General features: G+C 41.6%; 1 protein-coding gene across 1 annotated transcript in view; it reads left to right on the top strand.

Moving 5' to 3' along the window:
* Positions 1-1,128: 1,128 nt before the first annotated feature.
* The window catches only part of TANC2 (tetratricopeptide repeat, ankyrin repeat and coiled-coil containing 2), a 361,965-nt gene continuing 352,863 nt past the window's right edge, over positions 1,129-10,230 (top strand). Inside the window, exon 1 of the mRNA XM_040245030.1 lies at positions 1,129-1,407. The gene's annotated coding sequence lies outside the window, so the exon portion shown is untranslated. The remainder of the gene's footprint in view (positions 1,408-10,230) is intronic.

Raw genomic sequence — 10,230 nt, 5'->3', positions numbered from 1 at the left:
CACAGTTGAATTGCTATTCTATGAGAAAGAGTAAGGAGAAGAAGATCTAGATAGAGTCAAATGAGGGAAATAGGACCTCAAGGAGGCTCCATTATGGTGGCTTTCCGTGCTTGGCCTACTAGCTGTTCAAACCACATTACTTCTTGTCCAACCTGTCAGGGACAGAACCGGCGTCACTTCACCTCAGGCTCTCAAGCTGCGGCTGGTGAATTGCAGCAATGATTCTAGAAAATAGATCTCTCTTCTCTTTCTCTCCCCTCCATTCCTGGTTTTGCACTTCTTTCTGTTTGCTACACCAGTTGACTTCAGACAGCATTTTGAAGCTGTCTACAGACTACAGTTGAATATCAGGAAAAGAAGAACTGACAGCTGTAGGACTCAAAGATTCTAGGAGCGACATGTGTATGCGGTGACTTAAGTGGGGGGAAACCTAGAGGACCGTTCAGGCCATCAAAGCGGCAGGACAGGCCCAGAAGTGGGCGCACGCGACAGCAGCAGCACCTCGAGAGTGACATCACCGTGGGGGCGGAGCCGAACCATCCCGGGCCTTGTCTGCTATTGAGCTCCCCTCCCCTCTTCCCCACTGAATGCCCACGACCCCGCCAGTCGAAGCCCCCTGAGGAAACAAATGCCCGGACCTCACAGAGCGGCAGAACCAGGGCCCAACCTCTCGGCGGAGACGGGCTCGGTCTCGGCTCTCTCTCCTCGCCACTCCCCACCCCCAAAACGGTGGAGGGGGCGGGGGCGCGCGCGCTCCACCACGCACGCGCCCCCACGCACGCGCTCTCCCTCCGCGCTCGCGCTCCTCCCCACCCCGGCCCGGAGGGGGCGGGGCTGCGGGCGGCCTCGGAGGGTGCGACGCCCCCGGCGCGGCGGCGGCGTTAGCGAGCGGCCGCCTGGGCGCGGGTTGCAGGGCGCGCTGCTCCGGCGGGGCCCGCTTGGCACAGCCGCCTCGTGCGAGCCGCCCGCCCGGCGGGGTAAGCTGCGAGCGCTCCGAGCGTCGGACCCGGGGCCACCGGCGCTGCCCTCCCGCCACCGCCCTCCCGCCGCCGCCCTCGGTGCCTCCTCTGGGCGGCCCCGCCCCCGTTCCCATCCCCCTCGCGCTCACCTCCCGGCTGTGCCGCGCGCGAGGCGGAGCAAGTCGCCCGCCGCCGCCGCCGCTGCCGCCGCGCTGAGGGGCGAGAGCCTGCACCCGCGCCGCCGCTGACAGGGGGACCGCCGCGGGCTGCGCTCGCCGCCGGGAGGCCCCGCCGCTCCTTTCCCGGACGCAAACCCACCGCGGGCGTCGGAGCGCAGCGAGGTGCTCTGGGATCGCGGGCGGCGCCGGCGGGCGGCGCGGTCCTCACAGGAGACCCCGGGGACTGGGGCTTGACCCGGGGGTGCAGCGAGCCCTCCTCAGAGCGGCAGGTGAGAGACCGCGGGAGCCCGGGAAAGGAAGGTCGCTTCAGTGACAGGGGCGTTCGCCTCCGGCGCCCGGGCTCCAGGGAGAGGGGCGGAGGCGAACGGGGAGGCAGCGAAATGGGCAGCGGAGTGCCTCCGGTGTGGAGGGCGTGGGGAAGGTTGGTTGCCAATGTGGCCCTCGGGGTGGCTTCGGATGAGTCCGGGATCGGTCACTCCGGTGTCACCGAAGGTGTCATGGAATTTGGTACCGAGAGAATCTCCGGATGACGGGGACCCAGGAGGAGATGCCAGGCAGATTGCTAAACGTGGCAGGGAAGGTGGTGCAGAACGAGTTGCAAAATGTGCCCCCAGAATGCAGCATAAAAGTAGTTATGAAATGTGCCAGGTAAGGTACAGGGTGGGTTGGCCTGTATGGCGTTGAAATTCACAGCAGAAGTGTTCTTTAGTGATATCGTTAAATCCTCTGGGAAAGGAGGCGTAGTCTAAGAGATTAATAAGGCTCATGGCTAGATATTTTATCACAGGAAATCGAGAGGAGCGATGATATGCTATTTTTGAGATAGAGTGAGTGCCCACGTGAAAGAAACAAGCAAATTGTGTCTGGTTGTGAGATGGGAAAGAAAAAATAGGGCTAAGATAATTCCGGTTTGCCGTCAGCGTGTAAAGCACTGATACAATTGCAGCCTGTGTTCTATTCCAGGTGTAAGATGTTTAAAATGGTTTTCATCAAACATAAACAATGATAATTAATATTAGGAAGATTTGGGTGTCTTTCACTGTCTTCTCTCCTCCCCTCCAGGAAAAGAAAAAAGAAAAAAATACAAAAGACACACCAAAAAACCCACCCCACATCTTGACCATGATTCTGAGTTCAAGATCATTAGGCAAAGGGACATTTTTTCATAGGTGCCCCTTTCTTCATTTTTATACAAGTGAAAATTTCTGGAATGAGGAAAACAAAACAATATGGTGAACAAAAGGGATAAATTTTCAGGCATTTTGAGGGTTGGAGCCAAAAGCTATTGCAATGGTTAATTGCTGTGAATGACAGTAGTGAAATATTCTTGATTGTTGGGGTAGCCAAATAGGAAAAAGAAATTGAATACAGTAAAGGTGGCATAAAAAGCAACAACATGGATACTGTCAGTGGAGCGCTTCTTTCAGCCTTTCCCAGGTAGATCATCTTAGGAATGTGAGCACAGCAATATTAAACATTGTCACCCCCCCTCCATACATACATGTGTGTGTGTGTGTGTGTATAAATATAATTACACATGCCGCAAAACATTGTGACTTCCATTTAAGAAGAACATCTGTGTTTTGAGAGGATTGTCAGAACATAGCTGGAATTTCAGAAGTAACAAAAGACAGCTCCATGAGCTATTTAATGTAACTTATGTACATTCAGTGAGTGTCTGTATACTATGAAACAAGCAGAAATAGCTGCATGTGTTCATTAGGGTATAGTTAATTATTGATGAGATTTTAGTGCCTTCTGTTGCAGTTCTTGCAGAGAAATGGAGTTATTTGCCTGAATGTTGTTCTTAGAAGAACATTCGCCAGATAATCTGAAAATTCATGCTCATTGACTTCCTCCTGAATCCGGATTCAGCCATTGAGGGATTGTTTGCTTCAAAGACAAAACTGCTTTTGCTCCATGATTAATTTTGGGTTTTAGTCATTTCTGTTGATATGTCCTTCACTTTGGGGGTGAGTGGGGGCTAAAGCCTGAGGAGAGGGCCTGAGGAGAATAAAGAGCGATTCTGTTGGATCTTCCTGTTTTGTTCTGACTGTAAGCCATATGTACTGCCACCCCCTACTGTCTGTAGGAAGAGGTGTTACAGAGCCCCATTCTTTTCTTGTTATCACTGCCCCCTTGTGTAAGGGAAGAAATTGAGAGTTGTACTTTGGGAAACCGCTCTCCTCAGATTGTTCTTGATAGGGTGGTTATGGAGATTTATAATCACCTATTCAGAGTTTCAGGGCTTTAAACTTACTGTCAGTCAGGGTTCAGATTTAATATCTGTTTTTAATAGTATCTAATTATTGTCAGTAATTCAAATTGCTAAGAATGTTTTTCAATATGTTTGAGAATATGGTACTTACTAGTCGTGCTGATAGTAATGTCATACTCTTACATAGCACCTACTCTGTGCCAGCCCTGTTATGCAGGTTTTAATCGGTTCCAGCACCCTGCGAGGTATGTACTGTTATTTCCATTTTACAAATGAGAACCTGAAACACTGAGATGTTAAATATCTTGCCCAGTTTATTTAGCTAGCAAGTGGAAGAGCTGAGTTTCAATTCAGGAACTCTGGCTGCACACCTTGTGCTCTTCATAAGTGTACTATATTGCCCTCTCAATCAAATTAGTGTTGACACACATCATTAAAATGCAGGTGCCCACCATACGAAAGCAAATATCGAGATGTGGATAAGCCCAGGTAGGTAGTAAGACACATAAATGTTGAGCCTACAGATACACCAAAAAATACTTACAGTTATAACTGTAACTTATTCAGTTACAAATACACCGAAAAATACTTATGTTACTTATAACTGTACAAAAATGCTTGGTTATTTAAAGTATGAATATTTCTCTTTAGGAATTTATTTTTGTAGTTTTATTTCTGGGATTATGAGTAGAGGAGTGTCAATACTTTTTATGTGGTTAGGGAAATATTTATGATGGAGGTTTTGATTTTGGGGGGAACTTTGGAGGTTGAAAGTTTTACTTTCAAATAGTTTGGTGTGTGTGTGTGTATGTGTGTGCACATAGTGTTCAGTAAAGGTTTACTGGTGCTTTTAAAGAAATAGTGTTGAGATCTCTGTGTAGAGCTATAGAAATAATTTTCTATAGGGAAATTATCTATTTTTCCTATCTGCTTACATTTTTATGATCCTATTTAAAAAAGAATGAACAAAAATGGGTCAGATGCATATGTACTTTTTACCTTTTTCTTCAACAAATATTTGCTCAGGTTTTTCTTGCACTGACTGTTTTATAGATACTGACTACATATGAAATAATATTTATAAAATTATAAAATTTATAAAGTATAAAAGAATAATCATGCAGCCAACACGTATATACCTTCCACACGGTTTAAGACATGAATATCACCTCCTATACTTAATAGTTATTTTCTTCTCTTAGTCAAACTTTCTGCCATTCCGTGAATCACGTGTCATGTAGTCAAACACTTCCTTCATTTTTATATACATTGTTTGATAAGACAATTCAATATAATCTACTGATTATGACTGAGACTAATTCATGTATGTTTGTATCCTTTAGTGTATTTAATGAATTGTCTTAGAGTCAAGTCCTGCTCTATATTTATATTGGTCGATGGCTCATTTTAGGATACTTGAAAAACCTGATTTTGTGTTTGCATCTTTATCATAAAGTTTTACTAAGATGATTAAACATTAGTAGATTATTTCCGTCTTCTGCCGTCACTGATTCTTGACTGTCTTGTGCAAGCTCTCTAGCTGCACCCCCCCACTTCCTCATTAAGGCCTTTGTTCTTTTAGTATTTTCTGAATGACTCTGTATGCATTGTTTTGAATGGAGAAGGAAGTAAGCCTGGAAAAGAGTATACTAAACCAGTGTTTCCAAAAGGGGAGTTTTAAGGTAGTTGATACTAATTAGATTTAAGGAAGAACAAGTATGATTAAACGAATGCATCAAAATTCTCTCCTTGTCGTATTTCTTCCTCTTAGAATTAAAATTGAATCTCTGAGATATACTGGTTGGGCACACTCATTGAATTCTGTTGGATTGTGCTTATACGAGGGCTTCCCAGGTGGCTCAGTGTGAAGAATCCACCTGCCAGTGCTGGAGATGCAGGTTCAGTCCCTGGGTTGGGAAGATACCCTGGAGGAGGAAATGGCAACCCACTCCAGTATTTTTGCCTGGAAAATCCCATGGTAAGGGTAGCCTCGCGGGCCCAATTCCATGGAATTGCAAAGAGTCTAAAAGAGTCTACATGACTAAGCAACTGAGCACGCAAATGTGCTTATACAGGAGTACCACTGTTTTCTGTCATATTTGTACTGATGGTACCCAGATTTTGTCGGCTTCCCTGGTGGCTCAGACGATAAAGCGTCTGCCTGCAATGCGGGAGACCCGGGTTCTATTCCTGGGTCAGAAAGATCCCCTGGAGAAGGAAATGGCAGCCCACTCCAGTTCTCTTGCCTGGAAAATCCCATGGACGGAGGAGGCTGATAGGCTACAGTCCATGGGGTCGCAAAGAATCAGACACAACTGAGCGACTTCACTTTCACTTACCCAGATTTTATTTCAAGGAACTAGAATAACCAATTTCAGATGGTTGTTTACTTTTCTAGTACTAGTCTGATCAAGGTAACAAATATTATAAAATAGTTTGAAAACTAGTTTAATTGTTTGGAATTTTTTTTCTCAACATTGTTGTATCTGCTCAGAGCCTATGGTTATCGAATACTGTTGTCATTTGGAAAGAAGACACTGTGTAAATAAATAGTTTTGTCTTTGTTATAATACCATGAAAACACCACTGGGTTTATTTGAATAGCATCTTTTGCAGTAATTTGTATTAGATGAAGATTGTTTATGACTTAAAAAATGAGTCAAGGAGCTGTGTGTGTGGTGATTGAGACTACATCATGACCTTGATGAGTCTCTAAAAATTGATGGGGAGAAGTAGGTTACAAGAAGAGCTTAAAGACTTAACGCTGTGTTTCCCCACCCAATGGTCCTTTTTCTTCCTTTTAGAGGATATTTTTACCTTAAATATTTCAGATTTAAGATAATATCAGATGGAGAATGTGATATTTGGGCCTGGGTTTTAGAAGGCTAAAGTAGTTTGAGGATGTAATCAGAGAAAAAAGTTTCTGGTGGGGATCTTTCATATTCTAGAAAGCTGTAAGTAAATAATTGTAATTCCATAGTGTTTTTTCTGGAAGCACATTTCTTTTTTTAGGTCAGTTTATTTTCTTTACAAAATCTTTATAAGTCGTTGAAAGCTGTGTTTGTGGATGTTATAAGTATTAGGTAAGTTGCTTTTCTATGGGCCACACATTTCCACAGTATCTTATGTTCCGCTTCTGTTTGTTCTTGAATAGTTAAGGGTAAACATGACTAAGTTTAAGAGGCAAAGAGTTAATTTGGTGTTAGTAATTGCTCACCTTCTTTATCCTTTCCTTCCCCATGATACTAATTTCTGCCTTTATTGAGTGAGTCATATATCCCACCTCTCAAATGCCTTTCTTTTGATCAGAACTTGAGAGATTCTGATGTCGGTTATTTAAACTGAGTAGTTGCATTGTAGTAAATAATCTTGTTGGTATGTTTCTTAAAAAATTTCATTGCCTTGGTGGTGTTTTATCTGACAGACTCGTCCTATGCCTCGTTATGACACCCATATTATGTCTAACTTCGAAGAAGTTTTTGACAAAATGTGTTATTCGAGTCTACCTTTTTTTCCCTCAGAAGAGGTATCTCAGGTGGAAGGGTTTGGAGCACAGCCTGTAAGAGAGCATTCTTCCTTGTTTGCTCTGGTCTCAGTCTCTCACATACATATTTTGTATACATAATAACAGAGTCATTGTTCTATGGAAAAACCATTGGTTTTCCAGGTAATCATGCTTATTTCCTTATGTGTAATACCATGCTTGCATTATAATATAAGATTATATTAGATGACATATCTGATCATAGAGGGACAACAGGAAGAAATATGGCACCAGTTCTTTTTATTGCCATGGAAACTTTTTTCCTTTCCTTAGGATCTAGCCTTATAAATGGATTAGTTATTAAATTTGGAAATGGGAGTGAGTATATAGATACTATGATTTAATCGTTTAGGCAGGAGACTCTGCCTTAGATCTCACTAAATTCCCTCTGCTAATTGAAGGAAGTCTCTTCTTAGTCCTTTGTTCCTAATCTTGTGTTTTGAGGGGTCTCACAATTTCTAGCTGTAATTGCTGAAGTTTGATAAGGCAAAGTTAAGGAAGCTTGATGGGTATTTGTACTCTAGAATTCTGTTTCAGTTCGAATTCCATGGCATTCTGTAGAGCTCCTGAAGACTGTGAATTAGGGTGAATGAAGGTAATTAGCTTTAGTAGGCATGTGGGATGAAGACTTACTACTACACATTCAAATCCTGCTTCAGCGTCAGAGAACCTTAGCTCTTCCCTTTTAGGGATTTAAAGAGGAAGAGAGACTTCCTTTGGAAGTTGCTCTTCAGACGTTGTTATATTGTAGGATGACAATACTGTTGTTTGGTTGTAAGAAACTTTTGAAATCTTAACGATCGTGAGACCCCTTGTATAGTAGAGAGAACATGAACTTGTGAGTTTTTGAATCCTGAAAACAGGTTCAGATTATCGCTCTGTCACTTACTAGCTGTATGAGGAGTTAAAACTCTCTTTGCAGGGTTTTGATGATGATGAATAAAATAATGTCAGTGAAAAATCCTTAGGACAATATCTAATTCTTAATAAATATTCATTTTTATTAGGTTTTGGAGAGTGTCCTGGATTTCTGTTTTTTTGATGTTCTTCACATAATTCCTCCCCATGATATTTTACTAGTATTGTCAGTCTAGCTTTTCCTTGTTGTTTCGTCTTGCTCCTCTTTTCAGCCTAGTAAGGTATTAAAAATAAAAACCTATGGTAATTTGGCTACTCATTAATTTAGTGTCTTGAAATTTTCATTTATGAAAGATTTGATAAGAGCTGAGAGAAAAAGTTTTTGAATAACTGTAAACTTAAAAATAAAAACTCTTAGGCAGACTCCTTGTATGCGTTTCTGTTTGTACTGTTTCCCTTTAAGTACCACATACTTGCGAAAAATTAATTTTTAATTTCCTCTGAAAATAGCAAACCACAACACTTCTTGAGACATTGAGCCCTTTGGCAATTTTTTTTTTTTTCAATTTGATCATGTGAACATTTTCTACTTTTACAAGCATTTCTCATTTTTGTGAATAACTGAAACTTCCTCTGTGTGATAAGTGTATTCCTTACTTGCCTGCCACCATGCGCCATGTTGTTAGCTTTTTGTAATTTTTCTCTTTAAAAAATTTGTAAGTGACAGTCAGTCAAAGTGGTTGATTGTCTTTTGTGATTTACTTAATAAAAAGGACTTATCTACAGTGTAAAATAAGACACCGGAAAGAGTTTGCCCCTCTTTTTCCAGTATAACAAGCTAGTATTCAAAATCTCATTTTTTTTTTCCCCAAGCTTTGATGATTTCTATGTTTTGCCCATTTCTGCTCATCTGTGTACATATCATGCAAACAGTAATTCATTGACTATTTTTCTTTAACGTGACTTACTTTTTATCTTAGGTTTATCCTTGGTTGTCATATTATACACAACCCAATAGGTTTGTGCTAGTAAACTAAAAACTAGTTTATCATGAAGACATCTTGCCTTTAGGAAGGCCACTCATATGCATCTTTGGTTCCAGATTGGATCGTTTTGGATTTTTAAGTAAATGAACTTCATAACGATACCTCTTCTTGTTTTAGATAATGTAATTCTGTTTTGCCTTTGGATGTATTGGGTAGCCATTTATTGAGTGAGTGAGTGAGTGAGTAAGTGAAAGTTGCTTAGTTGTGTTCGACTCTTTGTGACCCCATGGACTTAGTCCATGGAATTCTCCAGGCCAGAATACTAGAGTGGGTAGCCTTTCCCTTTTCAGGGGGATCTTCACAACCCAGGGATCCAATCCAGGTCTCCCACATTTCAAGTGGATTCTTTATCAGTTGAGCCATAAGGGAAGCCCAAGAATATTGAAATGGGTAGCCTATCCCTTCTCCAGCAGATCTTCCTAACCCAGGAATCAAACCAGGGTCTCCTGCATTGCAGGCAGATTCTTTACCAACTGAGCTATGAGGGAAGCCATTTATTAGTTGTCAACAAATGTTAATTTGTCATTAATTACAGTAGATAACTGGTATCTCCTTCCCCCACCTTCTACTTTTTAAAAAAAATTCCAAAAGTATTCCTCCGCTTGCAACCACGGAAATAAACAAACCAGAGATGAAGAAAGAAAAAAATATTTTTCTCTCCTCCACTTTTACCCTTGTGGTAACCAGCATTAACTAACACTTCGAGTTTTTTTTTTTTATCATCTTTCTCTTTGCTCAGAAACCATTAAGCATGTATGACACGCACACGCACGCGCGTGCGTGCACACACACACACACACACACACACACACGCTTTTTGTAACTTGCTTTTTTCATTTAAGAATATATCATGGCTAGCTCCGGTTTAGTAAATGAAACTCTAATTAATTTTAGAAAGCTGAATAATATTTCATAGCATACAACACCATAATTTAGTCTGTTTTTCTCCACCTGATGGATATTAAGATTGTTTTCCTCTTTTGCTATTACAAACATTAGGCCACTCTTACTCATGACTAGACAAGCAAACATTCTAAATAAACTATTAGCAAAATAAATCTAGCAGTGCATGTAAAATAGATACATCATGATCGAGTAGAATTTATTCCAGGGAAGCAAGAATACTTAAATATTAACACTTTTTATATTAATGAAGTTAAAGATAAAAAGTATATGATTCTCTGTCTCTTTTGGGGTGAGTTGGAGGACTTTGTATTGTGTTTATGTAAAACAGCAAAAGGAGATGCCTGCCCATTTGGACGGTAATCTAAGTTTTGTACAATTCTTTGATCCTCAAAGTTAATAGACACAGACCATTTTTCTGGAGTCTTTAGGAGGACTGTGTAGGATCTGGACCTTGACTCTGACCTTGGCCTTACTACCAGCTTTTGATTGCCAAAGTCTAGTCCTCTTGACAGTATGGAAA

The sequence above is a fragment of the Oryx dammah genome, unplaced genomic scaffold, assembly GCF_014754425.2.
Source record: "Oryx dammah isolate SB20612 unplaced genomic scaffold, SCBI_Odam_1.1 HiC_scaffold_8, whole genome shotgun sequence".
Lineage (NCBI taxonomy): Eukaryota > Metazoa > Chordata > Mammalia > Artiodactyla > Bovidae > Oryx > Oryx dammah.
This window is presented reverse-complemented; position numbering and strand designations above follow the sequence as displayed.